General features: G+C 37.7%; 1 protein-coding gene across 2 annotated transcripts in view; it reads right to left on the reverse strand.

Moving 5' to 3' along the window:
• The window catches only part of LOC107739218 (calpain-1 catalytic subunit-like), a 10,032-nt gene extending 9,265 nt beyond the window's left edge, over window positions 1-767 (reverse strand). The window contains exon 1 of one of the 2 annotated variants that reach the window (XM_016551242.1): window positions 709-767. The gene's annotated coding sequence lies outside the window, so the exon portion shown is untranslated. The remainder of the gene's footprint in view (window positions 1-708) is intronic. The other variant, XM_016551243.1, reaches the window with a different exon arrangement.
• Window positions 768-12,385: the final 11,618 nt, after the last annotated feature.

Below are 12,385 nucleotides of genomic sequence, written 5' to 3' on the forward strand. Positions count from 1 at the left end.
TGCGGCAACCACATGTGACGGCCCCGGGCTGGACTCCGCTTCGTCCTCGGTGAAAGCCGATCCGGCGATCCATAGCGCAAAGTTGTTGTATTTCCTCAGCAACCAGCACGGATCAGCTTTTTCACGACATGGCGGCGGCAACAACAATACTACAGCGAGAATATAAGTTACGCCTTCTTTCTTTGCGTGAACGTTTGGGCGGCGTTATGCAAATCTTCCGAGATCGTGACGTAGGTATGTGGGGGTGTGTTAGAACGAGCCGTTTTAGGTAGGCGTGGCTGACTCTTAACTTTTATAAAGAATATCTCTTTGGATTTGAGACTTTAGTCTTTGCAACTTTACAGATCTTCTTTATGCACCAAGAGCTTGTAACACTCCAAAGAGAAAGGAAAAATTGAAATCGCATCATATGACCCCTTTAAGCTTCAGGTATGCACAACAGTGTGTAATAACTTCTTACAGAAATTTACAGTAAATTTACACTAGCACACAATTACTTTACTTTGCAAAGATTACAGAATAAATGAAAAAATTTAATGTAATTAAATTCATACAAGCATTAATACAATTCAATCAGTTTTCATTAGTATAAAGTGTGTTTTCCACCAATTAGTTTGTATCTACAAGTAAAATATAGACCATCCATTCCTATTAGACTAATGAACTTTAACTTATTGCATTACTGAAGTGAATAAAATGTAAATGTACCTTCAATGATGCAACAAATCACTGGAACAAGAAATTTTACCCAAAAGCCTGGTTGTCTTCTCTGTCTGTGAGTGGCTTTTACACACATTTGCCCTACTTTATGCTTTTAAAAAAGCAGAAGCCCCACCCAACTCCCAGCTTATGTGTTTATTAACAAAGAAGTGATTGGCAGAAAGTCTTTGTCATTCTGAGAAACTAAAATCCTTCACATTTGCCACAGAAAAAAAATGTTGGCCAACATGTTTCACAATATGCAAATTATTATTTTCCCCCTCAGAAGAAACAAAAATTGGCCAGATGTGCACAGTTTATTTCTGTGCCAGCATTATAAAATGTATGCAGCTTGTTAGGATACTATCACAGTTTATGTTAGCACTCTTTTACAGTATGGGTTTATGTAAAGCCTCCAAAAATGCATTCTGTGCAGCAGATACCAGTTCGTCATGCCTGGGCTTGCTTTGAATGTTGCGTTCTACTCACGTTTCATCATTATAATGATCATGAATTGCAATTGATATTATCTGCAATTAATTTATGCATTATGTATATGTCTATAAATTATGGCCATATTGGTCCATTTTACTGTTGCACTGCATAATATGCTGACATGGTTTAACTTGGCCTCAAGTAACCTTAGAGTGTTTGACATTTTCTTGGCAAGTGAACACTCTTGACAGGTAGGCCTACTTAGATATGTAAATCCTTGCCATGCCAGTACAGTATATGCAAATAGAACCCAGTCACCTCAGATCAAGTACGAACACTGAACGATTAAATATAGGCCCGGTTTCACAAACGGGGCTTAGCTTAAGCCAGGACTAGACCTTAGTTAAATTAAGATATTTAAGCAATTTTTACAAAATGCCTTAGAAGAAAACATTACAGGTGTGCATCTTGACACAGAACAATGACACTGACATATTTTAAGATATGTCAGAGCAAGATATTTTCAGTTGAGACAGCTCAAACATGCATTTTAGTCTGGGACTAGTTTAAGCCTTGTCTGTGAAACCGGGGGATAGTTTGATATTGCCAGGCAGTAAGAATTAGTAGTCCCAAAGCAAGTTTATTGGTTGCACTGCAGCACATAAAATCTTTTTTATGTATAGCTATATTGTTCCAACCCAGGCTCATGAAAATACGTGCCTCTATATACATTTCTGCAACACCTTACTGCACGCTTTGTGTGAAAAGGAATAAAAGTTTTCAGAGTTTTCCTGCCTCTAGTGTTCATTTTAACTGGAAACTGCAGTGATTCGTACATATATGTACATTTTTTCGGTTTTGCATAAATGTATACAGTATGCTCGTATTTCCAATGAGCCTAATTTCCAACTCTATCTCAAAAGCGAGTACTGCTGCACATAGCTCAAGTCTTAAAACTGTAATTTCAGGACACAGAGCGAGCGCCTTAAATAGGCAACAGCAGCAATGGCAGTGGTAGAAAAACACATATTTCCTTTCTCTGTATTGTTGAGAATGTTGGGGGTATATGCACTTAGTCTCTCCATGATTTCCATTCTTTGAACATCTGTTTTGACAGAGGAGCATCCAAGTCACATGCCTCCAGTGTTGGGAAGGTTACTTTGGAAATGTAATAGGTTACAGATTACAAGTTACCCTATTTAAAATGTAATAAGTAGTGTAACTATTTCAGTTACTTTATTAAAGTAATGTAACTGATTACATTTGATTACTTTCTAATTACTTCTCTAAATTTCTAATGTTTTCAACTATTAATCATTTTCAAACATGTAAAGCAGGCAGGGCTAACCTTACAGTAGCATTCTGATAACTGTCAGACTGTCAAAATTCTTCATCACTTGAATTAAGATTATAATAATTTAATTTTAAAGCCCAGCCACCACAAAATCTGACTTACTTTGAGATCATTCTGAGGTTAAATACAGATTTAAAACCAAAACAAGAAATAATTTAGCTATGATACTGTTTTTGAAATCAAATCTTTGCATAGCTATGACAGAAAATACTGGCATCTAACAATGGCTTGGAAAAAATAGTTAATCTTAAAAAATAAAAGTATATACATAAACCCAAATAGGTCCTAAACTCCTGAAACATTGGTGTCTCATATTTTAGATCAGTCACTGCAATTTATGAAATAAATCAATTAAATCTGTATGTGGGTGTGTGTGGGGAAAAAAAATTGTGTGTATTGTTGCAAGTTTTTGTTCCAAAGGTGAGGCGAGTGAAGTCCTATGTTCGTTGTAATGGCAAAACTTCTCTTTGATTTTGATATTGATAGGACACAGTCTCATTTGGCTGTGGCGCCCATATATGAAAATACTTGTCTTGAAAGCACTAACTTCAACTGGTTTGTCCTACTATTACCCATCCCAAGGCTAACTTCTGTACAAAAGGAGCATGTGGAGGACCATTGCACTGTTCCAGTACTTTGTGCACCTCAATTAGGAAGTCGTGGCCTATTGGTTAGAGAGTCGGACTCGTAACCCAGAGGTTGCGGGTTCGAGTCTCGTACCAGTAGGGATTGTAGGTGGGGGGAGTGAATGTACAGCGCTCTCTCCCACCTTCAATACCACGACTGAGGTGCCCTTGAGCAAGGCACCAAACCCCCAACTGCTCCCCGGGCGCCGCAGCAAAAATGGCTGCCCACTGCTCCGGGTGTGTGTGTGTTCACTGCTGTGTGTGTGCACTTTGGATGGGATAAATGCAGAGCACTAATTCCGAGTATGGGTCGCCACATGTCACGTCACTTTCAATTATATATTTTTCAAGACAAAGAAGAATCTCTGCTTCAGGGTCAAGTGGGGATATCTTACGAGCTATTGATTTGAGATGAGTATGGTTCCAAGCCGCATTAGGAGTAGGAATCTCAGCTCTGTTGTCAGGTAGTTCGTTACACTCAAAGAGTGTGGGAAGTGTGATGCTAACACTGTTATCAATGGATTCTACAATTTAACCTTTTGCTCTGTGACTCAGGATTTCTAATGTACCGGCACATGTTTTCATTGTGTAAGGAGATGCGTGAGGGGCAGCCACTTTACTTTCGTTGTTGTTTATTTGATTATTAAATTTATGTTAAACGTCTGCCGGTTCCCACCTCCTTCTTCCCCGAACTACAAACTTTGTTACATTTGTAACCTTTGTAATTTGTAACTTTGCCGAAACTCAAGAGAAAGGAGGGACACACTGTTGGAGAGCCCTCACGGCTGAGGGAAATTCGCTGTGCTACCAAGCAAAAAGGAGTAGAGTCTGTCCCCATGGACGCTCGAGGTGGGCACTGGAAGATCTGGCAAAGGATGGGCCTGCTATCGTCTGCCAGAGGATGGAGGGGAGGCTGCCATCCATGAGGGGATGGAGGAGTCCCCGCCGTTTGCCGATCAGGCCAAGGCCTGCTGCCATCTGCCATGATGGGGAGGAGCAGGTAGATCAAGGGAACGGGGGGGCTCACTGCCGGGCGCCTATAGTGGGAAGAGCCATCGCCAGCCATTAGGAGACCACCACCGGGCACCATGAGTGAGGGTCTCTCAGCTGGATGAGGACCGAGTGTCATTGTGTTCAGGGAACCGGACCAAGATTTAATTTCCTCTCTCATCTGTCTCTCCTCATCCTTTCATTTCTCATTTTCTCTTGCCTTGTCTGTCCTTATCCCCAGGTACGCCACGGCTGGTGTGACGGCCCCCCCAGAAGAGGGGGGGGAGGTGGGTTGAGAGCAGAGTGCAGTCTTGATGGTACCCCCGGCCTGCAAGGGGCAATGTGGGTATATGTGTATATAGGCTGGTGTAGTAAACGATAATGAGCTACATCTGCGGCACTTACTGGTCTCAAATCCAGTGGAGGAGTTCTGGAAGGATAAAAGGAGGAGTAAAACAGTGCAAAATGAGAGAGGACCAGGCCTGGACTAGTTATGTTGTTGTTTTGTTTATGTTGGTGTAATTTTTGTTAAATGTCTGCCGGTTCCCGCCTCCTTCTTCCCCAAGCTATGAACTTTGTTACAGTGACCATACACCCTCTTTTTCCTGGACACGTCCTGGCCAGGATTTCTATATTGCTTAAAATATCCGGGTTTTGGATTTGTTCTCCTGTAATGATCAAAAAGTAGTTTGACCAATAACACGCAGGCATTGTACATAATCGACTATTCATGGCGCGTGAGAAGGTGGGATCTACAGAGAGCGTCTATATAGCCGTGGCATACCTGGGGGTAAGGACAGATGAAAATATTGGAAAAAAACTGCATATTTTTTGTTGGTGTAAACTCTAACAGTAGTTAAATCCAAAACTATTGTTTAGTGTAAAACATCTTGAAGTTTAGCCAATAGGCTGTCGATTCATTAAATAATAAAATGTTTCCTCACAAAAGCTGTTTGTTCAACATAGTGAAGCCTCTCGTCCATTGACATCCATGCAAATAAAACAGCCTCTGGTCTCCTTCGTTAGCGTTAGCATTAGCCGTTAAGCTTTTTTGGCTAAAGGATGCAGGCTTGCCTTTCAGTGGCTTTGTTTCTAGTGATCATGGGCTACATACACACCGCAAGTTTCAGGAGTGACAACTGCATTTAAATGCGGGAGTGAGTCCTGTAAATTATCGTTCCATGTAACCATAGCAACATTTTGGCATCTTGTGGGAGTGAATAAGAATTTAGCCATTTGGTACATAGATATGTATAGATGCCACATTCGTCCGCTCCAGATACGTTGACGCGTTTGCCACCTTGGAACGGTCTATGTCGTCACTCACAATAACAGTCAATGAGTTTCAAAATGCAACAACATTGTGCAGCATCTGGTTGTAAATTCGCCTAAATTTAAATTCCTGAAGAAACGGGATAACCTTTCACAGGTAAGAATGTGTTGATTTGTTTTTAATATGTATCAACTCAATATTACAGGTTTTTAAATTAAAGTACCTTTTAAATGCCTTGTTAGTTAATGGCTTCGTCTTGTTGTATTGTGTTAGTTTAGCAAAAGCATCTTCTGAAGTCTACTGAAGATACAAATATTAATATATTTGAATTGGCCTCTTTGAATTACAAGGAACTGATTTTAATGGGTGATTTTAATTTTAATTGGACGCACTCAATATCTGATTGTTTTGCTTTAGTCGTAATCTTTTTCAATTGGTAGATACACCCACTAGGCCTAATTTGAAATTCCCAGAAAAATTTACATTAATAGATCTTGTCTTTACAAACGCTCCGCATAAATATTCTTCAGTTTCTGTATTCGTAAACGATATCAGTGACCACTGTGTTGTGGCAGTAGCCAGAGATACGAAGCTACCCAAGCAGAATCCGAGAATTATAACTAGGCATTTTATGAAATATTTTAATGAGCAAGCTTTCTTATATGATCTCGCTCAAATTGATTGAGATAAAATCACTTTAATTCCAGATGTGGATTGCGCTTGGGACTATTTTTATAATAGTTTTATTCCAATTATTAATAAGCATGCACATTTGAGAAAACAGAGTTAAACACCGGGGCAGTCCTTGGTTTTCATCTGCCCTATATGATCTTATCCAAGAGCGTGATGCAGCATGGGCTAAGGCCAGACAAACACATTTAAATTCTGACTGGCTACATTTTAAGCAGCTTCGCAACAAGTGTACAGTAACGATTAGAAAGTCTAAATCCAATTACATTCTTGATAAAACTACAGAAAATGTGACAAATCCTAGGAAGCTGTGGAAGAATATTAAAGTCCTAACCGGTAACAAAACATTTACAGAGCTTCCCCCTTGTACAGACAGACTCTACTAAAATTACAGATAAAAAGCAAATGCTTAATAGTTTTAACAGTCACTTTATTGCATCAGGGTCTTTATTACCAATAACTAATGATATGATTTCTGATTTAGAATTTCTTGAAGCTGAACGTAATTTATGGACAAGAGAGTTTGTTTTCCAACAAATATCTCTCTCTGATGTTTGTTCTGCTTTAAAAGAATTAAATGTGAATAAATCGCCAGGTCCTGATCATATTGCTCCGCTGTTTTTAAAACTAGCGGCTGATTTTATTTCCCCTCCGTTGACATATCTTTTTAATCTCTCATTAATAACTAATACAATTCCTAAAATCTGGAAATCAGCATTTGTTGTTCCTCTGTCAAAAGGGGGTGATCTTTCCTTAATGGATAATTATAGACCTATATCTAAGCTCTGTATTCTCTCAAAACTTTTGGAAAATCTAGTTAGTAAACAGTTGACACATAACTTATGGACAAGAGAGTTTGTTTTCCAACAAATATCTCTCTCTGATGTTTGTTCTGCTTTAAAAGAATTAAATGTGAATAAATCGCCAGGTCCTGATCATATTGCTCCGCTGTTTTTAAAACTAGCGGCTGATTTTATTTCTCCTCCGTTGACATATCTTTTTAATCTCTCATTAATAACTAATACAATTCCTAAAATCTGGAAATCAGCATTTGTTGTTCCTCTGTCGAAAGGGGGTGATCTTTCTTCAATGGATAATTATAGACCTATATCTAAGCTCTGCATTCTCTCAAAACTTTTGGAAAATCTAGTTAGTAAACAGTTGACACAGTATTTAAATGGTCATAACATTTTGTCTAGTAATCAGTTTGGTTTCCGTAAAGGACATAGTACTACTACAGCCACCTTAAAAGTTTTAAATGATATCGTGGAGTCATTAGATAATAAACAACATTGTGCATGTCTTTTTATTGACTTATCAAAGGCCTTCGATACTGTGGATCACAACATATTATTAGATAGTCCTACCCATCTAAGCCTATCAGAACATGTTATTTTATGGTTCACTGCTTATTTAAAGGGTAGAACCCAATGTGTCCAGGTGGAAGGTGTTCAGTCAGATCTTTTAGAGGTTGTCAAGGGAGTTCCACAAGGATCTGTGTTGGGACCATTATTATTCAGTAAAAACTAGTGTCCGCTACATTTCTACCGATTCTCGACTATGGGGATGTGGTTTACCAGCATGCCCCCTCTTACCTTCTTTCTTCCTTGGATGCTTTGTACCATGGTGCTGTGAGATTTTTAACTGATTGTAAATTTTTAACTCATCATTGTGAATTATATGAAAGAGTTGCATGGCCTTCCTTGAGAATTCGGAGAAAAATGCATTGGCATTTGTTGATATATAAGGCAATTTTGGGTCATTTGCCAAATTATCTCTGTCGTTTTATACAAAGGACTTTATTTGGAAATCATTCATTACATTCTCAATCAAATTACAATCTCTGTGTGCCCTTTGTCAGAACCTCTTTTAAATATGCTGCCGCCTCAGATTGGAATCTTCTCCAAAAGGAGATGAAGTTACAAAACTTGGTGTCTTATAATTATTTTAAGTCCTTATTATGTAATCTAGAGAGCAACTTAATGGTGTGTAATTGTTTTTAACCGGTTATATGTTGGTTTTGTAATGTATGTTCTAACTATGTTGTTTATTTGTATATGCAAACTCGGCTGCCTATCTTGGCCAGGACACTCCTGGAAAAGAGATTTTAATCTCAGTGAGTCTTTTCCTGGTTAAATAAAGGTATTAATATATACATATAACTATAGTTGCAGTGCAGATGCACCGTCAACTTGCTCTCGAGTGTTCACGGACTTTCCAATATGGCAGACGGCTTACGTATAGCGGCCCATAGAAATAGCCGCTGATAGGGCATCTACTTATATCTATGATTTGGTATCTGCCATTTTTTGGCTAAAAGCTCTTTTTGTCAGTCGATTTGAACTAAACTACCCACTGATAGACGTACTGCATTTTGTTTATGCTCGGGAGGCTACTTTAGAGAGCGCTCTCTTGCAGTGTTGCCATCTCCTCATATTTACAAGCGCTTTTAGGCATGTTGTTTGGTCTTAGCTCATAAAGATAGGCACTTTAGGAAGTTAATAAAGTGGTCTGTTGCGGATATGATTTTTTTTTTTTTTTGTGTTATAAAAAAAAAAAGCATTTGGGTGTTTTAGTGTTTTTTGTGCTTGTCCTTGTTTGTGGTTTTTCTTCTATGAAGATCTGGCAACACTGACACTACCACAGGGCTCATGAGCGCAACTAGTCCCGTGTCAAAATGTGCTAAGATTAAGACTTCTTTCACTGTTATTTTCTTGCATCTCACATATAGATGAAGACACATTTCTGATGCATGTTCAAATACGTCATTAACAACTAGTTGTTCTGTTCAGTTCGGTTCCGTACACACTGCGTAGAATTTCTGTAAATGCGGTTGTCACTACCTGTATTTTTCGGGAGTTAATGCGGTTGTCGGATGCGGTTGTCACACTCATAATTTAGTGAATCATGTGTGTACAGAACGCGATGAAAGAGTAAAAGGTGAACTGACAACTGAATTTATCTGCAGTGTGTATGTGGCCCAAGAAATTGATTAGCTTGTTCACGTGTGTTTGATTAGAGTTGGAGCTAAACTCTGCTGGACAGTGGCCCTCCAGGACCGAAGATTCCCAGCCCTGGTTTATGACATCAAAGTACCTTGAGAGTGATTAGAGAACAGATGGCTCCTTATGCTTTCAAATCACTCTCACGGTATTTTTATGTCATTTAATAGATCAGTGCTTCAACCCTGTGGAAATATTAGGAAGTCTGTAAACAGGGCATTGACAGAGGCCAGAGATGGGACACGATAAAGATGGACTTCAAGAGGAGAGAACAGACAAGTCAGCAGAGAAAATACTGTAGCAGACAGAGCAAGCTCACTGTTTGCGATTCTCTAAATATTGGAATAAAATTCTAAATATTTAATTGGGGGTGGGGTTTATATAAATGTACCTCTGAAGGGAACTGACTATAGCACCACCTGCTGTCAGAGAGTGAAGGTTGTGGCTAGAAGGGATACAGCTCCGACCGGAAACGAACAATGAAATTAATTTTCCTTATTATTGTTTAATCTTTATTTGGAATGCTACTAACACAAGATCATCAATATTTCTTTGTTAAAGATTGATACTTGCCAGCTCTTTACTAGGTTAGACTGGGCACTTATATGACCTTTTACACTGAACAAAATTATAAACGCAACACTTTTGTTTTTGCCTCCATTTTTCATGAGCTTAATGTATCTCTGTAGTAGGTCAACTCTCATGGTTAATATGGTGTGAATATGATTCTTCATCATAAACCTTAGCATTGTGAAACTTGAGTAGCTTAAGCTGAACTACTAAAAGTATCAGTCTGCTCTATAAAATATACGTCTTATTATCCTAAATCAGATGCTCAGTGTACATCTAAAACTGTACTGGTGTGTGGTGTCACATCGTGAGCAGCCATAGGCTGAAACATCTGGGGAAGTAGTCAAAACAATAAGCAGCTTATAAGAATAAGAATTTGTAACCATTGTGAAACAGTAAAAGTAGTCCCAAAGCAAGTTTATTAGTTGCATTGCAGCACATACATTTATTTATTTATTTTTAATTAACAATAATGTCAAACCATTTAAAAGTCATTGTACATAATATTCAAGAATAAAAGTCTATTTTCTTAGCACTGCACAGTTCTAATGGCAAGCCAACGAAGTACAATAAAATAAAACATGAATAATTTCAGAATTTACCGAGTGTAACTAGAAAATAGATCGAGTCATTTAAATTTATACACTGATAAAACTAGCTTAGCCTATATGCAATACAAACAGTAGGCATTTCTTTTCTTTTCTTTTTTAAATGTTAAAATTATCAACAAATATTAAAAGATTCCTTATGTATTCCCAAGAAAAATTGCTGCGCGCTGTTTTCCATTGCTACTTACATAATGAACGTGTTGGAATGATTTATATAAACTGATATACACAAGCGTCATGTCACCAGTTCTCCACCAGAGGTCACTAACACTAAATTATTGAGATTAAATCCCGTCGTATCATCTGTAATCGTTATATCTTTATGACAGTATACTGTAATGTGAACTTGTAATATTTATGTTATATCGAGATTTTTTTTCCTTTTTGGAATGAAAGTTACTGAATATAGTTCCCATTATAAAGTTCAACAATACAGTTTGAATGTAATTGCCTATTTATGCTCACTTATATTTGCTACACCATGTATTGTTATAAGAGTTTTTGGTTAGTTATTTTATTACAACCAAAATGAAGAGTCTGTGATACATATTTGTGCAATAAATTTAAAGAGGTTATATGGATCCCTAATAAATAAATAAACACCAAAGAGGAAGGAAAATATTTACAAAACTAAAATCAGAGCTCATGGGACAAAAGCAGATGTTTCTTTGTCTATGGAAGTTTTCTGTTTTAAAAGACTATGATTATGACTATGGTTAACCTGCATACTAACCAGGGGTAGATTGGCCATCTGGCAATTCTGGCAAATGCCAGAGGGGCCGGACCATTTTGTTTAATGTGGGCCGGTCAGATCTTTTCTATATATAAATAAAATTGTTTTTACGGGCCAACTGTGCATAGGACAGGTTTTTAATCGCTTGCACGATTTCTCTATGGTTATAATAATAATAATAATAATAATAATAATGTTAATAATAAAATGTTAAGTATTTGGCCCAGTCGGCAACGGCCGGCCGCCTGGTCCCGAGATGGGCCGACCGAACCGTTCAGTCAAAATATCAGAGAGATTGCAACGCGAGCTAATTTTCAGTAAAAGCTAGATAATGGTAGTGAACTTTTCTTTGAATATGTAGATAGTCATATATTAAAATAAAACATTGAGCACCCATACAGTACATAAGTTTACAGTATGCAATTAATCCTTAGGTAGGGTGGACTGCAGAGTCAAGTGTCATGGAGGTAGGAAGACACAATGAGAGAGACACACCCTGATACAGATGCTGCCAGTTTCTTAATAATGTGGATCTAATTAACTATTAATTAACTCTTAGGATAGGAGGAACCTGTGCCTGTGTCACACACACACAAAGAGAGAGCGAGAAAAAGAAAAAAAAAAAAAATCACACACACAAATGCACATGCAGCACATACTAGCAACACTTCAGCATACTTTAATTCACAAATAATTGTATATCAAAACCCAGGCAAAATATAGGAATGAGGCCCTATACATTTGCACACGTTTTCCTAGATCAACCTTGAGGTTCCATTTTGTTGTTTTCAGCATAAGCCTGTGTGCAAAGGCTGTCTAATTCTAAACTTTAAAATACATTTATTTTTAGTTGTTTTAACTACAAATTTAAATAAAACTGTAAAAATTATGAAAAGGCAATTATACATTTACACACCTAAAATACATATATCAAGAGCATGCTCACAGATGAGAACAAAACAGCGTTGGATGAAGTGGATTAAAGCCCTGCAGGGGTCTCAAATATAGGCCCTAGCCCGTCTTTTTCCCCTTTTCCCAAAAAAAGCTTATACTACCGTTTCAGCTATTAAAATAGTTCAGTTTTGTATATATGAAAAGTGATTATATTTCGTTTCGATTTTTTGTAAGGTAAATTTAGAAAAACATTGAGTATTTTTTGTTCGTTAAATGTAAGTGTTTTACTTTTTTTAAGTAAAGGCCAGCGGCAGACAGTGAATTGATCATAGCCTTTAGCCTATGCTTGATCAATTTAGCCTTCTCAAATCATCAGGACTTGCCTAAAATAAAATCTATATATAAAACAGTTCAAGTATATCACAATGTTAGTTTAAGTGTTTAACCTATATAAATGATAAAACGCTGTTAGACGCAGATCCAATCGTTTGCGGAGAGTGGAAGCTGAAGC

The sequence above is a fragment of the Sinocyclocheilus rhinocerous genome, unplaced genomic scaffold, assembly GCF_001515625.1.
Source record: "Sinocyclocheilus rhinocerous isolate Xijiao unplaced genomic scaffold, SAMN03320098_v1.1 scaffold495, whole genome shotgun sequence".
NCBI lineage: Eukaryota > Metazoa > Chordata > Actinopteri > Cypriniformes > Cyprinidae > Sinocyclocheilus > Sinocyclocheilus rhinocerous.